The sequence below is a fragment of the Parasteatoda tepidariorum genome, chromosome 6 (genome assembly GCF_982258835.1).
Source record: "Parasteatoda tepidariorum strain Cologne lab strain chromosome 6, Ptep-v5.0, whole genome shotgun sequence".
Lineage (NCBI taxonomy): Eukaryota > Metazoa > Arthropoda > Arachnida > Araneae > Theridiidae > Parasteatoda > Parasteatoda tepidariorum.
Genome location: NC_141760.1, coordinates 115037590 through 115063779, shown reverse-complemented (window position 1 = coordinate 115063779; position 26190 = coordinate 115037590).

The following is a 26190-nucleotide window of genomic DNA, read 5'->3' as shown; positions in this document are numbered from 1 at the left end:
AAAACTATTTTTTTTTTGGGAAATAGCGAGTAATAGCTAATAGACTGTTAAATTTCGGATAATTTTTATTTATTTATTTATTTTAATTTATTTTATTTGTTTAAATTCTTTTCAATATTTTAAAGCGAATAAAGTGTTCTATATGTGAAAAGAAATATTTTTCTTTGTCAAAGAGCGAATAATGGCTGAAAAAGGGACAGAAGTCATATCAGGAGGCACGCACACATCCAACCCGTAACTCCCTATAATATTAATCTATAAATTTCAAACTCCGCCGAAAATTAGAATTTAATGTATGGAACAATTGTACCGAAGCATTTTTTTATAGGCCAAATAGTGGGCCCCCAATGGCCTTAAATAAGTTTTGTTTACAAACCGGGAGGAGGTGTCTTAAGCTAAATATTCGCGGGGTAGGCATGTGAAGCATGGCGCAGTTGGTAAAGCTGTGTGGCAAGTTAGATATGTTGTCCCGTGGGCTATGGTTTCGAAACCCTGTGAAGGTCGACCAAAGTTTTTCTTTCTTTCATATTATTTTTTTTAATATATTTTTTTTATATTTTAACGTGAATCAATGTTTCTGTATATAAAAAAAAACTATTTTTTTGGGGGGAAATAGCGAATAATAGCTAATAGACTGTTAAATTTCGGATAATTTTTATTTATTTATTTATTTTAATTTATTTTATTTGTTTAAATTCTTTTCAATATTTTAAAGCGAATAAAGTGTTCTATATGTTAAAAGAAATATTTTTCTTTGTGATAGAGCGAATAATGGCTGAAAAAGGGACAGAAGTCATATCAGGAGGCAAGCACACATCACACCCCGTAACTCCCTATAATATTAATCTATAAATTTCAAACTCCGCCGAAAATTAGAATTTAATGTATGGAACAATTGTACCGAAGCATTTTTTTATAGGCCGAATAGTGGGCCCCCAATGGCCTTAAATAAGTTTTGTTTACAAACCGGGAGGAGGTGTCTTAAGCTAAATATTCGCGAGGTAGGCATGTGAAGCATGGCGCAGTTGGTAAAGCTGTGTGGCAAGTTAGATATGTTGTCCCGTGGGCTATGGTTTCGAAACTCTGTGAAGGTCGACCAAAGTTTTTCTTTCTTTCATATTATTTTTTTTAATATATTTTTTTTATATTTTAACGTGAATCAATGTTTCTGTATATAAAAAAAACTATTTTTTTTGGGGGGGGGGGGAAATAGCGAGTAATAGCTAATAGACTGTTAAATTTCGGATAATTTTTATTTATTTATTTATTTTAATTTATTTTATTTGTTTAAATTCTTTTCAATATTTTGAAGCGAATAAAGTGTTCTATATGTGAAAAGAAATATTTTTCTTTGTCAAAGAGCGAATAATGGCTGAAAAAGGGACAGAAGTCATATCAGGAGGCACGCACACATCCAACCCGTAACTCCCTATAATATTAATCTATAAATTTCAAACTCCGCCGAAAATTAGAATTTAATGTATGGAACAATTGTACCGAAGCATTTTTTTATAGGCCGAATAGTGGGCCCCCACTGGCCTTAAATAAGTTTTGTTTACAAACCGGGAGGAGGTGTCTTAAGCTAAATATTCGCGGGGTAGGCATGTGAAGCATGGCGCAGTTGGTAAAGCTGTGTGGCAAGTTAGATATGTTGTCCCGTGGGCTATGGTTTCGAAACCCTGTGAAGGTCGACCAAAGTTTTTCTTTCTTTCATATTATTTTTTTTAATATATTTTTTTTATATTTTAACGTGAATCAATGTTTCTGTATATAAAAAAAAACTATTTTTTCTTTGCGAAATAGCGAATAATAGCTAATAGACTGTTAAATTTCGGATAATTTTTATTTATTTATTTATTTTAATTTATTTTATTTGTTTAAATTCTTTTCAATATTTTAAAGCGAATAAAGTGTTCTATATGTGAAAAGAAATATTTTTCTTTGTCAAAGAGCGAATAATGGCTGAAAAAGGGACAGAAGTCATATCAGGAGGCACGCACACATCACACCCCGTAACTCCCTATAATATTAATCTATAAATTTCAAACTCCGCCGATAATTAGATTTTAATGTATGGAACATTTGTACCGAAGCATTTTTTATAGGCCGAATAGTGGGCCCCCAATAGCCCTAAATAAGTTTTGTTTTCAAACCGGGAGGAGGTGTCTTAAGCTAAATATTCGCCGGGAATGCATGTGAAGCATGGCGCAGTTGGTAAAGCTGTGTGGCAAGTTAGACATGTTGTCCCGTGGGCTATTGTTTCGAAACCCTGTGAAGGTCGACCAAAGTTTTTCTTTCCTTCATATTATTTTTTTTAATATATATTTTTTATATTTTAACGTGAATCAATGTTTCTGTATATAAAAAAAAAACTATTTTTCTTTTGGGAAATAGCGAGTAATAGCTAATAGACTGTTAAATTTCGGATAATTTTTATTTATTTATTTATTTCAATTTATTTTATTTGTTTAAATTCTTTTCAATATTTTAAAGCGAATAAAGTGTTCTATATGTGAAAAGAAATATTTTTCTTTGTCAAAGAGCGAATAATGGCTGAAAAAGGGACAGAAGTCATATCAGGAGGCACGCACACATCACACCCCGTAACTCCCTATAATATTAATCTATAAATTTCAAACTCCGCCGAAAATTAGAACTTAATGTATGGAACAATTGTACCGAAGCATTTTTTTATAGGCCGAATAGTGGGCTCCCAATGGCCTTAAATAAGTTTTGTTTACAAACCGGGAGGAGGTGTCTTAAGCTAAATATTCGCGAGGTAGGCATGTGAAGCATGGCGCATTTGGTAAAGCTGTGTGGCAAGTTAGATATGTTGTCCCGTGGGCTATGGTTTCGAAACCCTGTGAAGGTCGACCAAAGTTTTTCCTTCTTTCATATTATTTTTTTTAATATATTTTTTTTATATTTTAACGTGAATCAATGTTTCCGTATATAAAAAAAAACTATTTTTTTTTTGGGAAATAGCGAGTAATAGCTAATAGACTGTTAAATTTCGGATAATTTTTATTTATTTATTTATTTTAATTTATTTTATTTGTTTAAATTCTTTTCAATATTTTAAAGCGAATAAAGTGTTCTATATGTGAAAAGAAATATTTTTCTTTGTCAAAGAGCGAATAATGGCTGAAAAAGGGACAGAAGTCATATCAGGAGGCACGCACACATCCAACCCGTAACTCCCTATAATATTAATCTATAAATTTCAAACTCCGCCGAAAATTAGAATTTAATGTATGGAACAATTGTACCGAAGCATTTTTTTATAGGCCGAATAGTGGGCCCCCATTGGCCTTAAATAAGTTTTGTTTACAAACCGGGAGGAGGTGTCTTAAGCTAAATATTCGCGGGGTAGGCATGTGAAGCATGGCGCAGTTGGTAAAGCTGTGTGGCAAGTTAGATATGTTGTCCCGTGGGCTATGGTTTCGAAACCCTGTGAAGGTCGACCAAAGTTTTTCTTTCTTTCATATTATTTTTTTTAATATATTTTTTTTATATTTTAACGTGAATCAATGTTTCTGTATATAAAAAAAAACTATTTTTTTTGGGGGAAATAGCGAATAATAGCTAATAGACTGTTAAATTTCGGATAATTTTTATTTATTTATTTATTTTAATTTATTTTATTTGTTTAAATTCTTTTCAATATTTTAAAGCGAATAAAGTGTTCTATATGTTAAAAGAAATATTTTTCTTTGTGATAGAGCGAATAATGGCTGAAAAAGGGACAGAAGTCATATCAGGAGGCAAGCACACATCACACCCCGTAACTCCCTATAATATTAATCTTTAAATTTCAAACTCCGCCGAAAATTAGAATTTAATGTATGGAACAATTGTACCGAAGCATTTTTTTATAGGCCGAATAGTGGGCCCCCAATGGCCTTAAATAAGTTTTGTTTACAAACCGGGAGGAGGTGTCTTAAGCTAAATATTCGCGAGGTAGGCATGTGAAGCATGGCGCAGTTGGTAAAGCTGTGTGGCAAGTTAGATATGTTGTCCCGTGGGCTATGGTTTCGAAACTCTGTGAAGGTCGACCAAAGTTTTTCTTTCTTTCATATTATTTTTTTTAATATATTTTTTTTATATTTTAACGTGAATCAATGTTTCTGTATATAAAAAAAACTATTTTTTTTGGGGGGGGAAATAGCGAGTAATAGCTAATAGACTGTTAAATTTCGGATAATTTTTATTTATTTATTTATTTTAATTTATTTTATTTGTTTAAATTCTTTTCAGTATTTTAAAGCGAATAAAGTGTTCTATATGTGAAAAGAAATATTTTTCTTTGTCAAAGAGCGAATAATGGCTGAAAAAGGGACAGAAGTCATATCAGGAGGCACGCACACATCCAACCCGTAACTCCCTATAATATTAATCTATAAATTTCAAACTCCGCCGAAAATTAGAATTTAATGTATGGAACAATTGTACCGAAGCATTTTTTTATAGGTCGAATAGTGGGCCCCCACTGGCCTTAAATAAGTTTTGTTTACAAACCGGGAGGAGGTGTCTTAAGCTAAATATTCGCGGGGTAGGCATGTGAAGCATGGCGCAGTTGGTAAAGCTGTGTGGCAAGTTAGATATGTTGTCCCGGGGGCTATGGTTTCGAAACCCTGTGATGGTCGACCAAAGTTTTTCTTTCTATCATATTATTTTTTTTAATATATTTTTTTTTTAATATTTTAACGTGAATCAATGTTTCTGTATATAAAAAAAAAAATTATTTTTTCTTTGGGAAATAGCGAATAATAGCTAATAGACTGTTAAATTTCGGATAATTTTTATTTATTTATTTATTTCAATTTATTTTATTTGTTTAAATTCTTTTCAATATTTTAAAGCGAATAAAGTGTTCTATATGTGAAAAGAAATATTTTTCTTTGTCAAAGAGCAAATAATGGCTGAAAAAGGGACAGAAGTCATATCAGGAGACACGCACACATCACACCCCGTAACTCCCTATAATATTAATCTATAAATTTCAAACTCCGCCGAAAATTAGAACTTAATGTATGGAACAATTTTACCAAAGAATTTATTTATAGGCCGAATAGTGGGCCCCCAATGGCCTTAAATAAGTTTTGTTTACAAACCGGGAGGAGGTGTCTTAAGCTAAATATTCGCGAGGTAGGCATGTGAAGCATGGCGCAGTTGGTAAAGCTGTGTGGCAAGTTAGATATGTTGTCCCGTGGACTATGGTTTCGAAACCCTGTGAAGGTGGACCAAAGTTTTTCTTTCTTTCATATTATTTTTTTTAATATATTTTTTTTATATTTTAACGTGAATCAATGTTTCTGTATATAAAAAAAAAACTATTTTTTCTTTGGGAAATAGCGAATAATAGCTAATAGACTGTTAAATTTCGGATAATTTTTATTTATTTATTTATTTTAATTTATTTTATTTGTTTAAATTCTTTTCAATATTTTAAAGCGAATAAAGTGTTGTATATGTAAAAAGAAATATTTTTCTTTGCCAAAGAGCGAATAATGGCTGAAAAAGGGACAGAAATCATATCAGGAGGCAAGCACACATAACACCCCGTAACTCCCTATAATATTAATCTATAAATTTCAAACTCCGCCGAAAATTAGAATTTAATGTATGGAACAATTGTAACGAAGCATTTTTTTATGGGCCGAATAGTGGGCCCCCAATAGCCCTAAATAAGTTTTGTTTTCAAACCGGGAGGAGGTGTCTTAAGCTAAATATTCGCCGGGAATGCATGTGAAGCAGGGCGCAGTTGGTAAAGCTGTGTGGCAAGTTAGATATGTTGTCCCGTGGGCTATGGTTTTGAAACCCTGTGAAGGTCGACCAAAGTTTTTCTTCCTTTCATATTATTTTTTTTAATATATTTTTTTTATATTTTAACGTGAATCAATGTTTCTGTATATAAAAAAAAACTATTTTTCTTTAGGGAAATAGCGAGTCATAGCTAATAGACTGTTAAATTTCGGATAATTTTTATTTATTTATTTATTTTAATTTAGTTTATTTGTTTAAAATCTTTTCAATATTTTAAAGCGAATAAAGTGTTCTATATGTGAAAAGAAATATTTTTCTTTGTCAAAGAGCGAATAATGGCTGAAAAAGGGACAAAAGTCATATCAGGAGGCACGCACACATCACACCCCGTAACTCCCTATAATATTAATCTATAAATTTCAAACTCCGCCGAAAATTAGAATTTAATTTATGGAACAATTGTACCGAAGCATTTTTTTATAGGCCGAATAGTGGGCCCCCAATGGCCCTAAATAAGTTTTGTTTTCAAACCGGGAGGAGGTGTCTTAAGCTAAATATTCGCCGGGAATGCATGTGAAGCATGGCGCAGTTGGTAAAGCTGTGTGGCAAGTTAGATATGTTGTCCCGGGGGCTATGGTTTCGAAACCCTGTGAAGGTCGACCAAAGTTTTTCTTTCTTTCATATTATTTTTTTTAATATATTTTTTTATATTTTAACGTGAATCAATGTTTCTGTATATAAAAAAAATCTATTTTTTCTTTGGGAAATAGCGAATAATAGCTAATAGACTGTTAAATTTCGGATAATTTTTATTTATTTATTTATTTTAATTTATTTTATTTGTTTGAATTCTTTTCAATATTTTAAAGCGAATAAAGTGTTCTATATGTTAAAAGAAATATTTTTCTTTGTCATAGAGCGAATAATGACTGAAAAAGGGACAGAAATCATATCAGGAGGCAAGCACACATCACACCCCGTAACTCCCTATAATATTAATCTATAAATTTCAAACTCCGCCGAAAATTAGAATTTAATGTATGGAACAATTGTACCGAAGCATTTTTTTATAGGCCGAATAGTGGGCCCCCAATGGCCCTAAATAAGTTTTGTTTTCAAACCGGGAGGAGGTGTCTTAAGCTAAATATTCGCCGGGAATGCATGTGAAGCATGGCGCAGTTGGTAAAGCTGTGTGGCAAGTTAGATATGTTGTCCCGGGGGCTATGGTTTCGAAACCCTGTGAAGGTCGACCAAAGTTTTTCTTTCTTTCATATTATTTTTTTTTAATATATTTTTTTTATATTTTAACGTGAATCAATGTTTCTGTATATAAAAAAAAAACTATTTTTTTTTTGGGAAATAGCGAATAATAGCTAATAGACTGTTAAATTTCGGATAATTTTTATTTATTTATTTATTTTAATTTATTTTATTTGTTTAAATTCTTTTCAATATTTTAAAGCGAATAAAGTGTTCTATATGTTAAAAGAAATATTTTTCTTTGTGATAGAGCGAATAATGACTGAAAATGGGACAGAAGTCATATCAGGAGGCAAGCACACATCACACCCCGTAACTCCCTCTAATATTAATCTATAAATTTCAAACTCCGCCGAAAATTAGAATTTAATGTATGGAACAATTGTACCGAAGCATTTTTTTATAGGCCGAATAGTGGGCCCCCAATGGCCCTAAATAAGTTTTGTTTTCAAACCGGGAGGAGGTGTCTTAAGCTAAATATTCGCCGGGTAGGCATGTGAAGCATGGCGCAGTTGGTAAAGCTGTGTGGCAAGTTAGATATTTTGTCCCGTGGGCTATGGTTTCGAAACCCTGAGAAGGTCGACCAAAGTTTTTCTTTCTTTCATATTATTTTTTTTAATATATTTTTTTATATTTTAACGTGAATCAATGTTCCTGTATATAAAAAAAAACTATTTTTTTGGGGGGAAATAGCGAGTAATAGCTAATAGACTGTTAAATTTCGGATAATTTTTATTTATTTATTTATTTTAATTTATTTTATTTGTTTAAATTCTTTTCAATATTTTAAAGCGAATAAAGTGTTCTATATGTTAAAAGAAATATTTTTCTTTCTGATAGAGCGAATAATGGCTGAAAAAGGGACAGAAGTCATATCAGGAGGCAAGCACACATCACACCCCGTAACTCCCTATAATATTAATCTATAAATTTCAAACTCCGCCGAAAATTAGAATTTAATGTATGGAACAATTGTACCGAAGCATTTTTTTATAGGCCGAATAGTGGGCCCCCAATGGCCCTAAATAAGTTTTGTTTTCAAACCGGGAGGAGGTGCCTTAAGCTAAATATTCGCCGGGTATGCATGTGAAGCATGGCGCAGTTGGTAAAGCTGTGTGGCAAGTAAGATATGTTGTCCCGGGGGCTATGGTTTCGAAACCCTGTGAAGGTCGACCAAAGTTTTTCTTTCTTTCATATTATTTTTTTTAATATATTTTTTTATATTTTAACGTGAATCAATGTTTCTGTATATAAAAAAAAATTATTTTTTTTGGGGGAAATAGCGAATAATAGCTAATAGACTGTTAAATTTCGGATAATTTTTATTTATTTATTTATTTTAATTTATTTTATTTGTTTAAATTCTTTTCAATATTTTAAAGCGAATAAAGTGTTCTATATGTTAAAAGAAATATTTTTCTTTGTGATAGAGCGAATAATGGCTGAAAAAAGGGACAGAAGTCATATCAGGAGGCAAACACACATCACACCCCGTAACTCCCTATAATATTAATCTATAAATTTCAAACTCCGCCGAAAATTAGAATTTAATGTATGGAACAATTGTACCGAAGCATTTTTTATAGGCCGAATAGTGGGCCCCCCATGGCCCTAAATAAGTTTTGTTTTCAAACCGGGAGGAGGTGTCTTAAGCTAAATATTCGCCGGGTAAGCGTGTGAAGCATGGCGCAGTTGGTAAAGCTGTGTGGCAAGTTACATATGTTGTCCGGGGGCTATGGTTTCGAAACCCTGTGAAGGTCGACCAAAGTTTTTCTTTCTTTCATATTATCTTTTTTAATATATTTTTTTTATATTTTAACGTGAATCAATGTTTCTGTATATAAAAAAAAACTATTTTTTCTTTGGGAAATAGCGAATAATAGCTTAATTAGACTGTTAAATTTCGGATAATTTTTATTTATATATTTATTTTAATTTATTTTATTTGTTTAAATTCTTTTCAATATTTTAAAGCGAATAAAGTGTTCTATGTGTAAAAAGAAATATTTTTCTTTGCCAAAGAGCGAATAATGGCTGAAAAAGGGACAGAAATCATATCAGGAGGCAAGCACACATCACACCCCGTAACTCCCTATAATATTAATCTATAAATTTCAAACTCCGCCGAAAATTAGAATTTAATGTATGGAACAATTGTAACGAAGCATTTTTTTATGGGCCGAATAGTGGGCCCCCAATAGCTCTAAATAAGTTTTGTTTTCAAACCGGGAGGAGGTGTCTTAAGCTAAATATTCGCGGGGTAGGCATGTGAAGCATGGCGCAGTTGGTAAAGCTGTGTGGCAAGTAAGATATGTTGTCCCGTTGGCTATGGTTTCGAAACCCTGTGAAGGTCGACCAAAGTTTTTCTTTCTTTCATATTATTTTTTTTAATATATTTTTTTTATATTTTAACGTGAATCAATGTTTCTGTATATAAAAAAAAACTATTTTTTTTTGGGAAATAGCGAATAATATCTAATAGACTGTTAAATTTCGGATAATTTTTACTTATTTATTTATTTTAATTTATTTTATTTGTTTAAATTCTTTTCAATATTTTAAAGCGAATAAAGTGTTCTATGTGCAAAAAGAAATATTTTTCTTTGCCAAAGAGCGAATAATGGCTGAAAAAGGGACAGAAATCATATCAGGAGGCAAGCACACATCACACCCCGTAACTCCCTATAATATTAATCTATAAATTTCAAACTCCGCCGAAAATTAGAATTTAATGCATGGAACAATTGTAACGAAGCATTTTTTTATGGGCCGAATAGTGGGCCCCCAATAGCCCTAAATAAGTTTTGTTTTCAAACCGGGAGGAGGTGTCTTAAGCTAAATATTCGCGGGGTAGGCATGTGAAGCATGGCGCAGTTGGTAAAGCTGTGTGGCAAGTAAGATATGATGTCCCGGGGGCTATGGTTTCGAAACCCTGTGAAGGTCGACCAAAGTTTTTCTTTCTTTCATATTATTTTTTTTAATATATTTTTTTTATATTTTAACGTGAATCAATGTTTCTGTATATAAAAAAAAATTATTTTTTTTTTTGGGAAATAGCGAATAATAGCTAATAGACTGTTAAATTTCGGATAATTTTTATTTATTTATTTATTTTAATTTATTTTATTTGTTTAAATTCTTTTCAATATTTTAAAGCGAATAAAGTGTTCTATATGTTAAAAGAAATATTTTTCTTTGTGATAGAGCGAATAATGGCTGAAAAAAGGGACAGAAGTCATATCAGGAGGCAAACACACATCACACCCCGTAACTCCCTATAATATTAATCTATAAATTTCAAACTCCGCCGAAAATTAGAATTTAATGTATGGAACAATTGTACCGAAGCATTTTTTATAGGCCGAATAGTGGGCCCCCCATGGCCCTAAATAAGTTTTGTTTTCAAACCGGGAGGAGGTGTCTTAAGCTAAATATTCGCCGGGTAAGCGTGTGAAGCATGGCGCAGTTGGTAAAGCTGTGTGGCAAGTTAGATATGTTGTCCCGGGGGCTATGGTTTCGAAACCCTGTGAAGGTCGACCAAAGTTTTTCTTTCTTTCATATTATCTTTTTTAATATATTTTTTTTATATTTTAACGTGAATCAATGTTTCTGTATATAAAAAAAAACTATTTTTTCTTTGGGAAATAGCGAATAATAGCTAATAGACTGTTAAATTTCGGATAATTTTTATTTATATATTTATTTTAATTTATTTTATTTGTTTAAATTCTTTTCAATATTTTAAAGCGAATAAAGTGTTCTATGTGTAAAAAGAAATATTTTTCTTTGCCAAAGAGCGAATAATGGCTGAAAAAGGGACAGAAATCATATCAGGAGGCAAGCACACATCACACCCCGTAACTCCCTATAATATTAATCTATAAATTTCAAACTCCGCCGAAAATTAGAATTTAATGTATGGAACAATTGTAACGAAGCATTTTTTTATGGGCCGAATAGTGGGCCCCCAATAGCCCTAAATAAGTTTTGTTTTCAAACCGGGAGGAGGTGTCTTAAGCTAAATATTCGCGGGGTAGGCATGTGAAGCATGGCGCAGTTGGTAAAGCTGTGTGGCAAGTAAGATATGTTGTCCCGGGGGCTATGGTTTCGAAACCCTGTGAAGGTCGACCAAAGTTTTTCTTTCTTTCATATTATTTTTTTTAATATATTTTTTTTATATTTTAACGTGAATCAATGTTTCTGTATATAAAAAAAAACTATTTTTTTTTTTGGGAAATAGCGAATAATATCTAATAGACTGTTAAATTTCGGATAATTTTTATTTATTTATTTATTTTAATTTATTTTATTTGTTTAAATTCTTTTCAATATTTTAAAGCGAATAAAGTGTTCTATATGTTAAAAGAAATATTTTTCTTTGTGATAGAGCGAATAATGGCTGAAAAAAGGGACAGAAGTCATATCAGGAGGCAAACACACATCACACCCCGTAACTCCCTATAATATTAATCTATAAATTTCAAACTCCGCCGAAAATTAGAATTTAATGTATGGAACAATTGTACCGAAGCATTTTTTATAGGCCGAATAGTGGGCCCCCCATGGCCCTAAATAAGTTTTGTTTTCAAACCGGGAGGAGGTGTCTTAAGCTAAATATTCGCCGGGTAAGCGTGTGAAGCATGGCGCAGTTGGTAAAGCTGTGTGGCAAGTTAGATATGTTGTCCCGGGGGCTATGGTTTCGAAACCCTGTGAAGGTCGACGAAAGTTTTTCTTTCTTTCATATTATCTTTTTTAATATATTTTTTTTATATTTTAACGTGAATCAATGTTTCTGTATATAAAAAAAAACTATTTTTTCTTTGGGAAATAGCGAATAATAGCTAATAGACTGTTAAATTTCGGATAATTTTTATTTATATATTTATTTTAATTTATTTTATTTGTTTAAATTCTTTTCAATATTTTAAAGCGAATAAAGTGTTCTATGTGTAAAAAGAAATATTTTTCTTTGCCAAAGAGCGAATAATGGCTGAAAAAGGGACAGAAATCATATCAGGAGGCAAGCACACATCACACCCCGTAACTCCCTATAATATTAATCTATAAATTTCAAACTCCGCCGAAAATTAGAATTTAATGTATGGAACAATTGTAACGAAGCATTTTTTTATGGGCCGAATAGTGGGCCCCCAATAGCCCTAAATAAGTTTTGTTTTCAAACCGGGAGGAGGTGTCTTAAGCTAAATATTCGCGGGGTAGGCATGTGAAGCATGGCGCAGTTGGTAAAGCTGTGTGGCAAGTAAGATATGTTGTCCCGGGGGCTATGGTTTCGAAACCCTGTGAAGGTCGACCAAAGTTTTTCTTTCTTTCATATTATTTTTTTTAATATATTTTTTTTATATTTTAACGTGAATCAATGTTTCTGTATATAAAAAAAAACTATTTTTTTTTTTGGGAAATAGCGAATAATATCTAATAGACTGTTAAATTTCGGATAATTTTTATTTATTTATTTATTTTAATTTATTTTATTTGTTTAAATTCTTTTCAATATTTTAAAGCGAATAAAGTGTTCTATATGTTAAAAGAAATATTTTTCTTTGTGATAGAGCGAATAATGGCTGAAAAAAGGGACAGAAGTCATATCAGGAGGCAAACACACATCACACCCCGTAACTCCCTATAATATTAATCTATAAATTTCAAACTCCGCCGAAAATTAGAATTTAATGTATGGAACAATTGTACCGAAGCATTTTTTATAGGCCGAATAGTGGGCCCCCCATGGCCCTAAATAAGTTTTGTTTTCAAACCGGGAGGAGGTGTCTTAAGCTAAATATTCGCCGGTTAAGCGTGTGAAGCATGGCGCAGTTGGTAAAGCTGTGTGGCAAGTTAGATATGTTGTCCCGGGGGCTATGGTTTCGAAACCCTGTGAAGGTCGACGAAAGTTTTTCTTTCTTTCATATTATCTTTTTTAATATATTTTTTTTATATTTTAACGTGAATCAATGTTTCTGTATATAAAAAAAAACTATTTTTTCTTTGGGAAATAGCGAATAATAGCTAATAGACTGTTAAATTTCGGATAATTTTTATTTATATATTTATTTTAATTTATTTTATTTGTTTAAATTCTTTTCAATATTTTAAAGCGAATAAAGTGTTCTATGTGTAAAAAGAAATATTTTTCTTTGCCAAAGAGCGAATAATGGCTGAAAAAGGGACAGAAATCATATCAGGAGGCAAGCACACATCACACCCCGTAACTCCCTATAATATTAATCTATAAATTTCAAACTCCGCCGAAAATTAGAATTTAATGTATGGAACAATTGTAACGAAGCATTTTTTTATGGGCCGAATAGTGGGCCCCCAATAGCTCTAAATAAGTTTTGTTTTCAAACCGGGAGGAGGTGTCTTAAGCTAAATATTCGCGGGGTAGGCATGTGAAGCATGGCGCAGTTGGTAAAGCTGTGTGGCAAGTAAGATATGTTGTCCCGTTGGCTATGGTTTCGAAACCCTGTGAAGGTCGACCAAAGTTTTTCTTTCTTTCATATTATTTTTTTTAATATATTTTTTTTATATTTTAACGTGAATCAATGTTTCTGTATATAAAAAAAAACTATTTTTTTTTGGGAAATAGCGAATAATATCTAATAGACTGTTAAATTTCGGATAATTTTTACTTATTTATTTATTTTAATTTATTTTATTTGTTTAAATTCTTTTCAATATTTTAAAGCGAATAAAGTGTTCTATGTGTAAAAAGAAATATTTTTCTTTGCCAAAGAGCGAAAAATGGCTGAAAAAGGGACAGAAATCATATCAGGAGGCAAGCACACATCACACCCCGTAACTCCCTATAATATTAATCTATAAATTTCAAACTCCGCCGAAAATTAGAATTTAATGTATGGAACAATTGTAACGAAGCATTTTTTTATGGGCCGAATAGTGGGCCCCCAATAGCCCTAAATAAGTTTTGTTTTCAAACCGGGAGGAGGTGTCTTAAGCTAAATATTCGCGGGGTAGGCATGTGAAGCATGGCGCAGTTGGTAAAGCTGTGTGGCAAGTAAGATATGTTGTCCCGGGGGCTATGGTTTCGAAACCCTGTGAAGGTCGACCAAAGTTTTTCTTTCTTTCTTATTATTTTTTTTAATATATTTTTTTTATATTTTAACGTGAATCAATGTTTCTGTATATAAAAAAAAACTATTTTTTTTTTGGGAAATAGCGAATAATATCTAATAGACTGTTAAATTTCGGATAATTTTTACTTATTTATTTATTTTAATTTATTTTATTTGTTTAAATTCTTTTCAATATTTTAAAGCAAATAAAGTGTTCTATATGTGAAAAGAAATATTTTTCTTTGTCAAAGAGCGAATAATGGCTGAAAAAGGGACAGAAGTCATATCAGGAGGCACGCACACATCACACCCCGTAACTCCCTATAATATTAATCTATAAATTTCAAACTCCGCCGAAAATTAGAACTTAATGTATGGAACAATTGTACCGAAGCATTTTTTTATAGGCCGAAGAGTGGGCCCCCAATGGCCTTAAATAAGTTTTGTTTACAAACCGGGAGGAGGTGTCTTAAGCTAAATATTCGCGAGGTAGGCATGTGAAGCATGGCGCAGTTGGTAAAGCTGTGTGGCAAGTTAGATATGTTGTCCCGTGGGCTATGGTTTCGAAACCCTGTGAAGGTCGACCAAAGTTTTTCTTTCTTTCATATTATTTTTTTTAATATATTTTTTTTATATTTTAACGTGAATCAATGTTTCTGTATATAAAAAAAAACTATTTTTTTTGGGGGAAATAGCGAGTAATAGCTAATAGACTGTTAAATTTCGGATAATTTTTATTTATTTATTTATTTTAATTTATTTTATTTGTTTAAATTCTTTTCAATATTTTAAAGCGAATAAAGTGTTCTATATGTTAAAAGAAATATTTTTCTTTGTGATAGAGCGAATAATGGCTGAAAAAGGGACAGAAGTCATATCAGGAGGCAAGCACACATCACATCCCGTAACTCCCTATAATATTAATCTATAAATTTCAAACTCCGCCGAAAATTAGAATTTAATGTATGGAACAATTGTACCGAAGCATTTTTTTATAGGCCGAATAGTGGGCCCCCAATGGCCCTAAATAAGTTTTGTTTTCAAACCGGGAGGAGGTGTCTTAAGCTAAATATTCGCCGGGTATGCATGTGAAGCATGGCGCAGTTGGTAAATCTGTGTGGCAAGTTAGATATGTTGTCCCGGGGGCTATGGTTTCGAAACCCTGTGAAGGTCGACCAAAGTTTTTCTTTCTTTCATATTATTTTTTTTAATATATTTTTTTTATATTTTAACGTGAATCAATGTTTCTGTATATAAAAAAAAACTATTTTTTTTTGGGAAATAGCGAATAATATCTAATAGACTGTTAAATTTCGGATAATTTTTACTTATTTATTTATTTTAATTTATTTTATTTGTTTAAATTCTTTTCAATATTTTAAAGCAAATAAAGTGTTCTATATGTGAAAAGAAATATTTTTCTTTGTCAAAGAGCGAATAATGGCTGAAAAAGGGACAGAAGTCATATCAGGAGGCACGCACACATCACACCCCGTAACTCCCTATAATATTAATCTATAAATTTCAAACTCCGCCGAAAATTAGAACTTAATGTATGGAACAATTGTACCGAAGCATTTTTTTATAGGCCGAATAGTGGGCCCCCAATGGCCTTAAATAAGTTTTGTTTACAAACCGGGAGGAGGTGTCTTAAGCTAAATATTCGCGAGGTAGGCATGTGAAGCATGGCGCAGTTGGTAAAGCTGTGTGGCAAGTTAGATATGTTGTCCCGTGGGCTATGGTTTCGAAACCCTGTGAAGGTCGAGCAAAGTTTTTCTTTCTTTCATATTATTTTTTTTAATATATTTTTTTTATATTTTAACGTGAATCAATGTTTCTGTATATAAAAAAAAACTATTTTTTGGGGGGGAAATAGCGAATAATAGCTAATAGACAGTTAAATTTCGGATAATTTTTATTTATTTATTTATTTTAATTTATTTTATTTGTTTAAATTCTTTTCAATATTTTAAAGCGAATAAAGTGTTCTATATGTTAAAAGAAATATTTTTCTTTGTGATAGAGCGAATAATGGCTGAAAAAGGGACAGAAGTCATATCAGGAGGCAAGCACACATCACACCCCGTAACTCCCTATAATATTAATCTATAAATTTCAAACTCCGCCGAAAATTAGAATTTAATGTATGGAACAATTGTACCGAAGCATTTTTTTATAGGCCGAATAGTGGGCCCCCAATGGCCCTAAATAAGTTTTGTTTTCAAACCGGGAGGAGGTGTCTTAAGCTAAATATTCGCCGGGTATGCATGTGAAGCATGGCGCAGTTGGTAAAGCTGTGTGGCAAGTTAGATATGTTGTCCCGGGGGCTATGGTTTCGAAACCCTGTGAAGGTCGACCAAAGTTTTTCTTTCTTTCATATTATTTTTTTTAATATATTTTTTTTATATTTTAACGTGAATCAATGTTTCTGTATATAAAAAAAAACTATTTTTTTTTTGGGAAATAGCAAATAATAGCTAATAGACTGTTAAATTTCGGATAATTTTTATTTATTTATTTATTTTAATTTATTTTATTTGTTTAAATTCTTTTCAATATTTTAAAGCGAATAAAGTGTTCTTTATGTTAAAAGAAATATTTTTCTTTGTGATAGAGCGAATAATGGCTGAAAAAGAGACAGAAGTCATATCAGGAGGCAAGCACACATCACACCCCGTAACTCCCTATAATATTAATCTATAAATTTCAAACTCCGCCGAAAATTAGAATTTAATGTATGGAACAATTGTACCGAAGCATTTTTTTATAGGCCGAGTAGTGGGCCCCCAATGGCCCTAAATAAGTTTTGTTTTCAAACCGGGAGGAGGTGTCTTAGGCTAAATATTCGCCGGGAATGCATGTGAAGCATGGCGCAGTTGGTAAAGCTGTGTGGCAAGTTAGATATGTTGTCCCGGGGGCTATGGTTTCGAAAGCCTGTGAAGGTCGACCAAAGTTTTTCTTTCTTTCATATTATTTTTTTTAATATATTTTTTTTGTATTTTAACGTGAATCAATGTTTCTGTATATAAAAAAAAACTATTTTTTCTTTGCGAAATAGCGAATAATAGCTAATAGACTGTTAAATTTCGGATAATTTTTATTTATTTATTTATTTTAATTTATTTTATTTGTTTAAATTCTTTTCAATATTTTAAAGCGAATAAAGTGTTCTATATGTGAAAAGAAATATTTTTCTTTGTCAAAGAGCGAATAATGGCTGAAAAAGGGACAGAAGTCATATCAGGAGGCACGCACACATCACACCCCGTAACTCCCTATAATATTAATCTATAAATTTCAAACTCCGCCGAAAATTAGATTTTAATGTATGGAACATTTGTACCGAAGCATTTTTTTATAGGCCGAATAGTGGGCCCCCAATGGCCCTAAATAAGTTTTTTTTACAAACCGGGAGGAGGTGTCTTAAGCTAAATATACGCGGGGTAGGCATGTGAAGCATGGCGCAGTTGGTAAAGCTGTGTGGCAAGATAGATATGTTGTCCCGGGGGCTATGGTTTCGAAACCCTGTGAAGGTCGACTAAAGTTTTTCTTTCTATCATATTATTTTTTTTTAATATATTTTTTTTATATTTTAACGTGAATCAATGTTTCTGTATATATAAAAAAAACTTTTTTTTCTTTGGGAAATAGCGAATAATAGCTAATAGACTGTTAAATTTCGGATAATTTTTATTTATTTATTTATTTTAATTTTTTTTATTTGTTTAAATTATTTTCAATATTTTAAAGCGAATAAAGTGTTCTATATGTGAAAAGAAATATTTTTCTTTGTCAAAGAGCGAATAATGGCTGAAAAAGGGACAGAAGTCATATCAGGAGGCACGCACACATCACACCCCGTAACTCCCTATAATATTAATCTATAAATTTCAAACTCCGCCGAAAATTAGAACTTAATGTATGGAACAATTGTACCGAAGCATTTTTTTATAGGCCGAATAGTGGGCCCCCAATGGCCCTAAATAAGTTTTGTTTTCAAACCGGGAGGAGGTGTCTTAAGCTAAATATTCGCCGGGTATGCATGTGAAGCATGGCGCAGTTGGTAAAGCTGTGTGGCAAGTTAGATATGTTGTCCCGGGGGCTATGGTTTCGAAACCCTGTGAAGGTCGACCAAAGTTTTTCTTTCTTTCATATTATTTTTTTTAATATATTTTTTTTATATTTTAACGTGAATCAATGTTTCTGTATATAAAAAAAAACTATTTTTTTTTTGGGAAATAGCAAATAATAGCTAATAGACTGTTAAATTTCGGATAATTTTTATTTATTTATTTATTTTAATTTATTTTATTTGTTTAAATTCTTTTCAATATTTTAAAGCGAATAAAGTGTTCTTTATGTTAAAAGAAATATTTTTCTTTGTGATAGAGCGAATAATGGCTGAAAAAGGGACAGAAGTCATATCAGGAGGCAAGCACACATCACACCCCGTAACTCCCTATAATATTAATCTATAAATTTCAAACTCCGCCGAAAATTAGAATTTAATGTATGGAACAATTGTACCGAAGCATTTTTTTATAGGCCGAGTAGTGGGCCCCCAATGGCCCTAAATAAGTTTTGTTTTCAAACCGGGAGGAGGTGTCTTAGGCTAAATATTCGCCGGGAATGCATGTGAAGCATGGCGCAGTTGGTAAAGCTGTGTGGCAAGTTAGATATGTTGTCCCGGGGGCTATGGTTTCGAAAGCCTGTGAAGGTCGACCAAAGTTTTTCTTTCTTTCATATTATTTTTTTTAATATATTTTTTTTGTATTTTAACGTAAATCAATATTTCTGTATATAAAAAAAAAACTATTATTTCTTTGCGAAATAGCGAATAATAGCTAATAGACTGTTAAATTTCGGATAATTTTTATTTATTTATTTATTTTAATTTATTTTATTTGTTTAAATTCTTTTCAATATTTTAAAGCGAATAAAGTGTTCTATATGTGAAAAGAAATATTTTTCTTTGTCAAAGAGCGAATAATGGCTGAAAAAGGGACAGAAGTCATATCAGGAGGCACGCACACATCACACCCCGTAACTCCCTATAATATTAATCTATAAATTTCAAACTCCGCCGAAAATTAGAATTAAAGGCATGGAACAATTGTAACGAAGCATTTTTTTATAGGCCGAATAGTGGGCCCCCAATGGCCTTAAATAAGTTTTGTTTACAAACCGGGAGGAGGTGTCTTAAGCTAAATATTCGCGGGGTAGGCATGTGAAGCATGGCGCAGTTGGTAAAGCTGTGTGGCAAGTTAGATATGTTGTCCCGTGGGCTATGGTTTCGAAACCCTGTGAAGGTCGACCAAAGTTTTACTTTCTTTCATATTATTTTTTTTAATATATTTTTTTTATATTTTAACGTGAATCAATGTTTCTGTATATAAAAAAAAACTATTTTTTCTTTGGGAAATAGCGAATAATAGCTAATAGACTGTTAAATTTCGGATAATTTTTATTTATTTATTTATTTTAATTTATTTTATTTGTTTAAATTCTTTTCAATATTTTAAAGCGAATAAAGTGTTCTATATGTAAAAAGAAATATTTTTCTTTGCCAAAGAGCGAATAATGGCTGAAAAAGGGACAGAAATCATATCAGGAGGCAAGCACACATAACACCCCGTAACTCCCTATAATATTAATCTATAAATTTCAAACTCCGCCGAAAATTAGAATTTAATGTATGGAACAATTGTAACGAAGCATTTTTTTATGGGCCGAATAGTGGGCCCCCAATAGCCCTAAATAAGTTTTGTTTTCAAACCGGGAGGAGGTGTCTTAAGCTAAATATTCGCCGGGAATGCATGTGAAGCATGGCGCATTTGGTAAAGCTGTGTGGCAAGTTAGATATGTTGTCCCGTGGGCTATGGTTTTGAAACCCTGTGAAGGTCGACCAAAGTTTTTCTTCCTTTCATATTATTTTTTTTAATATATTTTTTTTATATTTTAACGTGAATCAATGTTTCTGTATATAAAAAAAAAACTATTTTTCTTTAGGGAAATAGCGAATGATAGCTAATAGACTGTTAAATTTCGGATAATTTTTATTTATTTATTTATTTTAATTTATTTTATTTGTTTAAATTCTTTTCAATATTTTAAAGCGAATAAAGTGTTCTATATGTAAAAAGAAATATTTTTCTTTGCCAAAGAGCGAATAATGGCTGAAAAAGGGACAGAAATCATATCAGGAGGCAAGCACACATCACACCCCGTAACTCCCTATAATATTAATCTATAAATTTCAAACTCCGCCGAAAATTAGAATTTAATGTATGGAACAATTGTAACGAAGCATTTTTTTATGGGCCGAATAGTGGGCCCCCAAGAGCCCTAAATAAGTTTTGTTTTCAAACCGGGAGGAGGTGTCTTAAGCTAAATATTCGCCGGGAATGCATGTGAAGCATGGCCCAGTTGGTAAAGCTGTGTGGCAAGTTAGATATGTTGTCCCGGGGGCTATGGTTTCGAAACCCTGTGAAGGTCGACCCAAGTTTTTCTTTCTTTCATATTATTTTTTTTAATATATTTTTTTTATATTTTAACGTGAATCAATGTTTCTGTATATAAAAAAAAACTATTTTTCTTTTGGGAAATAGCGAGTAATAGCTAATAGGCTGTTAAATTTCGGATAATTTTTTTTTATTTATTTATTTTAATTTATTTTATTTGTTTAAATTCTTTTCAATATTTTAAAGCGAATAAAGTGTTCTATATGTGAAAAGAAATATTTTTCTTTGTCAAAGAGCGAATAATGGCTGAAAAAGGGACAGAAGTCATATCAGGAGGCACGCACACATCACACCCCGTAACTCCCTATAATATTAATCTATAAATTTCAAACTCCGCCGAAAATTAGAATTTAATGTATGGAACAATTGTAACGAAGCATTTTTTTATGGGCCGAATAGTGGGCCCCCAATAGCCCTAAATAAGTTTTGTTTTCAAACCGGGAGGAGGTGTCTTAAGCTAAATATTCGCCGGGAATGCATGTGAAGCATGGCGCAGTTGGTAAAGCTGTGTGGCAAGTTAGATATGTTGTCCCGTGGACTAAGGTTTTGAAACCCTGTGAAGGTCGACCAAAGTTTTTCTTCCTTTCATATTATTTTTTTTAATATATTGTTTTTATATTTTAACGTGATTCAATGTTTCTGTATATAAAAAAAAAAACTATTTTTCTTTAGGGAAATAGCGAGTAATAGCTAATAGACTGTTAAATTTCGGATAATTTTTATTTATTTATTTATTTTAATTTATTTTATTTGTTTAAATTCTTTTCAATATTTAAAAGCGAATAAAGTGTTCTATATGTGAAAAGAAATATTTTTCTTTGTCAAAGAGCGAATAATGGCTGAAAAAGGGACAGAAGTCATATCAGGAGGCCCGCACACATCACACCCCGTAACTCCCTATAATATTAATCTATAAATTTCAAACTCCGCCGAAAATTAGAATTTAATGTATGGAACAATTGTACCGAAGCATTTTTTTATAGGCCGAATAGTGGGCCCCCAATGGCCTTAAATAAGTTTTGTTTACAAACCGGGAGTAGGTGTCTTAAGCTAAATATTCGCGGGGTAAGCATGTGAAGCATGGCGCAGTGGGTAAAGCTGTGTGGCAAGTTAGATATGTTGTCCCGTGGGCTATGGTTTCCAAACCCTGTGAAAGTCGACCAAAGTTTTTCTTTCTTTCATATTATTTTTTTTAATATATTTTTTTTTATATTTTAACGTGAATCAATGTTTCTGTATATAAAAAAAAAACTATTTTTTCTTTGGGAAATAGCGAATAATAGCTAATAGACTGTTAAATTTCGGATAATTTTTATTTATTTATTTATTTTAATTTATTTTATTTGTTTAAATTCTTTTCAATATTTTAAAGCGAATAAAGTGTTGTATATGTAAAAAGAAATATTTTTCTTTGCCAAAGAGCGAATAATGGCTGAAAAAGGGACAGAAATCATATCAGGAGGCAAGCACACATAACACCCCGTAACTCCCTATAATATTAATCTATAAATTTCAAACTCCGCCGAAAATTAGAATTTAATGTATGGAACAATTGTAACGAAGCATTTTTTTATGGGCCGAATAGTGGGCCCCCAATAGCCCTAAATAAGTTTTGTTTTCAAACCGGGAGGAGGTGTCTTAAGCTAAATATTCGCCGGGAATGCATGTGAAGCATGGCGCAGTTGGTAAAGCTGTGTGGCAAGTTAGATATGTTGTCCCGGGGGCTATGGTTTCGAAACCCTGTGAAGGTCGACCAAAGTTTTTCTTCCTTTCATATTATTTTTTTTAATATATTGTTTTTATATTTTAACGTGAATCAATGTTTCTGTATATAAAAAAAAAACTATTTTTCTTTAGGGAAATAGCGAGTAATAGCTAATAGACTGTTAAATTTCGGATAATTTTTATTTATTTATTTATTTTAATTTATTTTATTTGTTTAAATTCTTTTCAATATTTTAAAGCGAATAAAGTGTTCTATATGTGAAAAGAAATATTTTTCTTTGTCAAAGAGCGAATAATGGCTGAAAAAGGGACAGAAGTCATATCAGGAGGCCCGCACACATCACACCCCGTAACTCCCTATAATATTAATCTATAAATTTCAAACTCCGCCGAAAATTAGAATTTAATGTATGGAACAATTGTACCGAAGCATTTTTTTATAGGCCGAATAGTGGGCCCCCAATGGCCTTAAATAAGTTTTGTTTACAAATCGGGAGGAGATGTCTTAAGCTAAATATTCGCGGGGTAGGCATGTGAAGCATGGCGCTGTTGGTAAAGCTGTGTGGCAAGTTAGATATGTTGTCCCGGGGGCTATGGTTTCGAAACACTGTGAAGGTCGACCAAAGTTTTTCTATCTTTCATATTATTTTTTTTAATATATTTTTTTTATATTTTAACGTGAATCAATGTTCCTGTATATAAAAAAAAACTATTTTTTTTTTTGGGAAATAGCGAATAATAGCTAATAGACTGTTAAATTTCGGATAATTTTTATTTATTTATTTATTTTAATTTATTTTATTTGTTTAAATTCTTTTCAATATTTTAAAGCGAATAAAGTGTTCTTTATGTTAAAAGAAATATTTTTCTTTGTGATAGAGCGAATAATGGCTGAAAAAGGGACAGAAGTCATATCAGGAGGCAAGCACACATCACACCCCGTAACTCCCTATAATATTAATCTATAAATTTCAAACTCCGCCGAAAATTAGAATTTAATGTATGGAACAATTGTACCGAAGCATTTTTTTATAGGCCGAATAGTGGGCCCCCAATGGCCCTAAATAAGTTTTGTTTTCAAACCGGGAGGAGGTGCCTTAAGCTAAATATTCGCCGGGTATGCATGTGAAGCATGGCGCAGTTGGTGAAGCTGTGTGGCAAGTAAGATATGTTGTCCCGGGGGCTATGGTTTCGAAACCCTGTGAAGGTCGACCAAAGTTTTTCTTTCTTTCATATTATTTTTTTTAATATATTTTTTTTATATTTTAACGTGAATCAATGTTTCTGTATATAAAAAAAATCTATTTTTTCTTTGGGAAATAGCGAATAATAGCTAATAGACTGTTAAATTTCGGATAATTTTTATTTATTTATTTATTTTAATTTATTTTATTTGTTTGAATTCTTTTCAATATTTTAAAGCGAATAAAGTGTTCTATATGTTAAAAGAAATATTTTTCTTTGTCATAGAGCGAATAATGGCTGAAAAAGGGACAGAAATCATATCAGGAGGCAAGCACACATCACACCCCGTAACTCCCTATAATATTAATCTATAAATTTCAAACTCCGCCGAAAATTAGAATTTAATGTATGGAACAATTGTACCGAAGCATTTTTTTATAGGCCGAATAGTGGGCCCCCAATGGCCCTAAATAAGTTTTGTTTTCAAACCGGGAGGAGGTGTCTTAAGCTAAATATTCGCCGGGAATGCATGTGAAGCATGGCGCAGTTGGTAAAGCTGTGTGGCAAGTTAGATATGTTGTCCCGGGGGCTATGGTTTCGAAACCCTGTGAAGGTCGACCAAAGTTTTTCTTTCTTTCATATTATTTTTTTTAATATATTTTTTTTGTATTTTAACGTGAATCAATGTTTCTGTATATAAAAAAAAACTATTTTTTCTTTGCGAAATAGCGAATAATAGCTAATAGACTGTTAAATTTCGGATAATTTTTATTTATTTATTTATTTTAATTTATTTTATTTGTTTAAATTATTTTCAATATTTTAAAGCGAATAAAGTGTTCTATATGTGAAAAGAAATAATTTTCTTTGTCAAAGAGCGAATAATGGCTGAAAAAGGGACAGAAGTCATATCAGGAGGCACGCACACATCACACCCCGTAACTCCCTATAATATTAATCTATAAATTTCAAACTCCGCCGAAAATTAGATTTTAATGTATGGAACATTTGTACCGAAGCATTTTTTTATAGGCCGAATAGTGGGCCCCCAATGGCCCTAAATAAGTTTTTTTTACAAACCGGGAGGAGGTGTCTTAAGCTAAATATTCGCGGGGTAGGTATGTGAAGCATGGCGCAGTTGGTAAAGCTTTGTGGCAAGTTAGATATGTTGTCCCGGGGGCTATGGTTTCGAAACCCTGTGAAGGTCGACCAAAGTTTTTCTTTCTTTCATATTATTTTTTTTAATATATTTTTTTTATATTTTAACGTGAATCAATGTTTCTGTATATAAAAAAAAACTATTTTTTTTTTGGGGAAATAGCGAATAATAGCTAATAGACTGTTAAATTTCGGATAATTTTTATTTATTTATTTATTTTAATTTATTTTATTTGTTTAAATTCTTTTCAATATTTTAAAGCGAATAAAGTGTTCTATATGTTAAAAGAAATATTTTTCTTTGTGATAGAGCGAATAATGGCTGAAAATGGGACAGAAGTCATATCAGGAGGCAAGCACACATCACACCCCGTAACTCCCTCTAATATTAATCTATAAATTTCATACTCCGCCGAAAATTAGAATTTAATGTATGGAACAATTGTACCGGAGCATTTTTTTATAGGCCGAATAGTGGGCCCCCAATGGCCCTAAATAAGTTTTGTTTTCAAACCGGGAGGAGGTGTCTTAAGCTAAATATTCGCCGGGTATGCATGTGAAGCATGGCGCAGTTGGTAAAGCTGTGTGGCAAGTTAGATATGTTGTCCCGGGGGCTATGGTTTCGAAACCCTGTGAAGGTCGACCAAAGTTTTTCTTTCTTTCATATTATTTTTTTTAATATATTTTTTTTATATTTTAACGTGAATCAATGTTTCTGTATATAAAAAAAAACTATTTTTTCTTTGGGAAATAGCGAATAATAGCTAATAGACTGTTAAATTTCGGATAATTTTTATTTATTTATTTATTTCAATTTATTTTATTTGTTTAAATTCTTTTCAATATTTTAAAGCGAATAAAGTGTTGTATATGTAAAAAGAAATATTTTTCTTTGCCAAAGAGCGAATAATGGCTGAAAAAGGGACAGAAATCATATCGGGAGGCAAGCACACATAACACCCCGTAACTCCCTATAATATTAATCTATAAATTTCAAACTCCGCCGAAAATTAGAATTTAATGTATGGAACAATTGTAACGAAGCATTTTTTTATGGGCCGAATAGTGGGCCCCCAATAGCCCTAAATAAGTTTTGTTTTCAAACCGGGAGGAGGTGTCTTAAGCTAAATATTCGCCGGGAATGCATGTGAAGCATGGCGCAGTTGGTAAAGCTGTGTGGCAAGTTAGATATGTTGTCCCGTGGGCTATGGTTTTGAAACCCTGTGAAGGTCGACCAAAGTTTTTCTTCCTTTCAAATTATTTTTTTTAATACATTTTTTTATATTTTAACGTGAATCAATGTTTCTGTATATAAAAAAAAACTATTTTTCTTTAGGGAAATAGCGAGTAATAGCTAATAGACTGTTAAATTTCGGATAATTTTTATTTATTTATTTATTTTAATTTATTTTATTTGTTTAAATTCTTTTCAATATTTTAAAGCGAATAAAGTGTTCTATATGTGAAAAGAAATATTTTTCTTT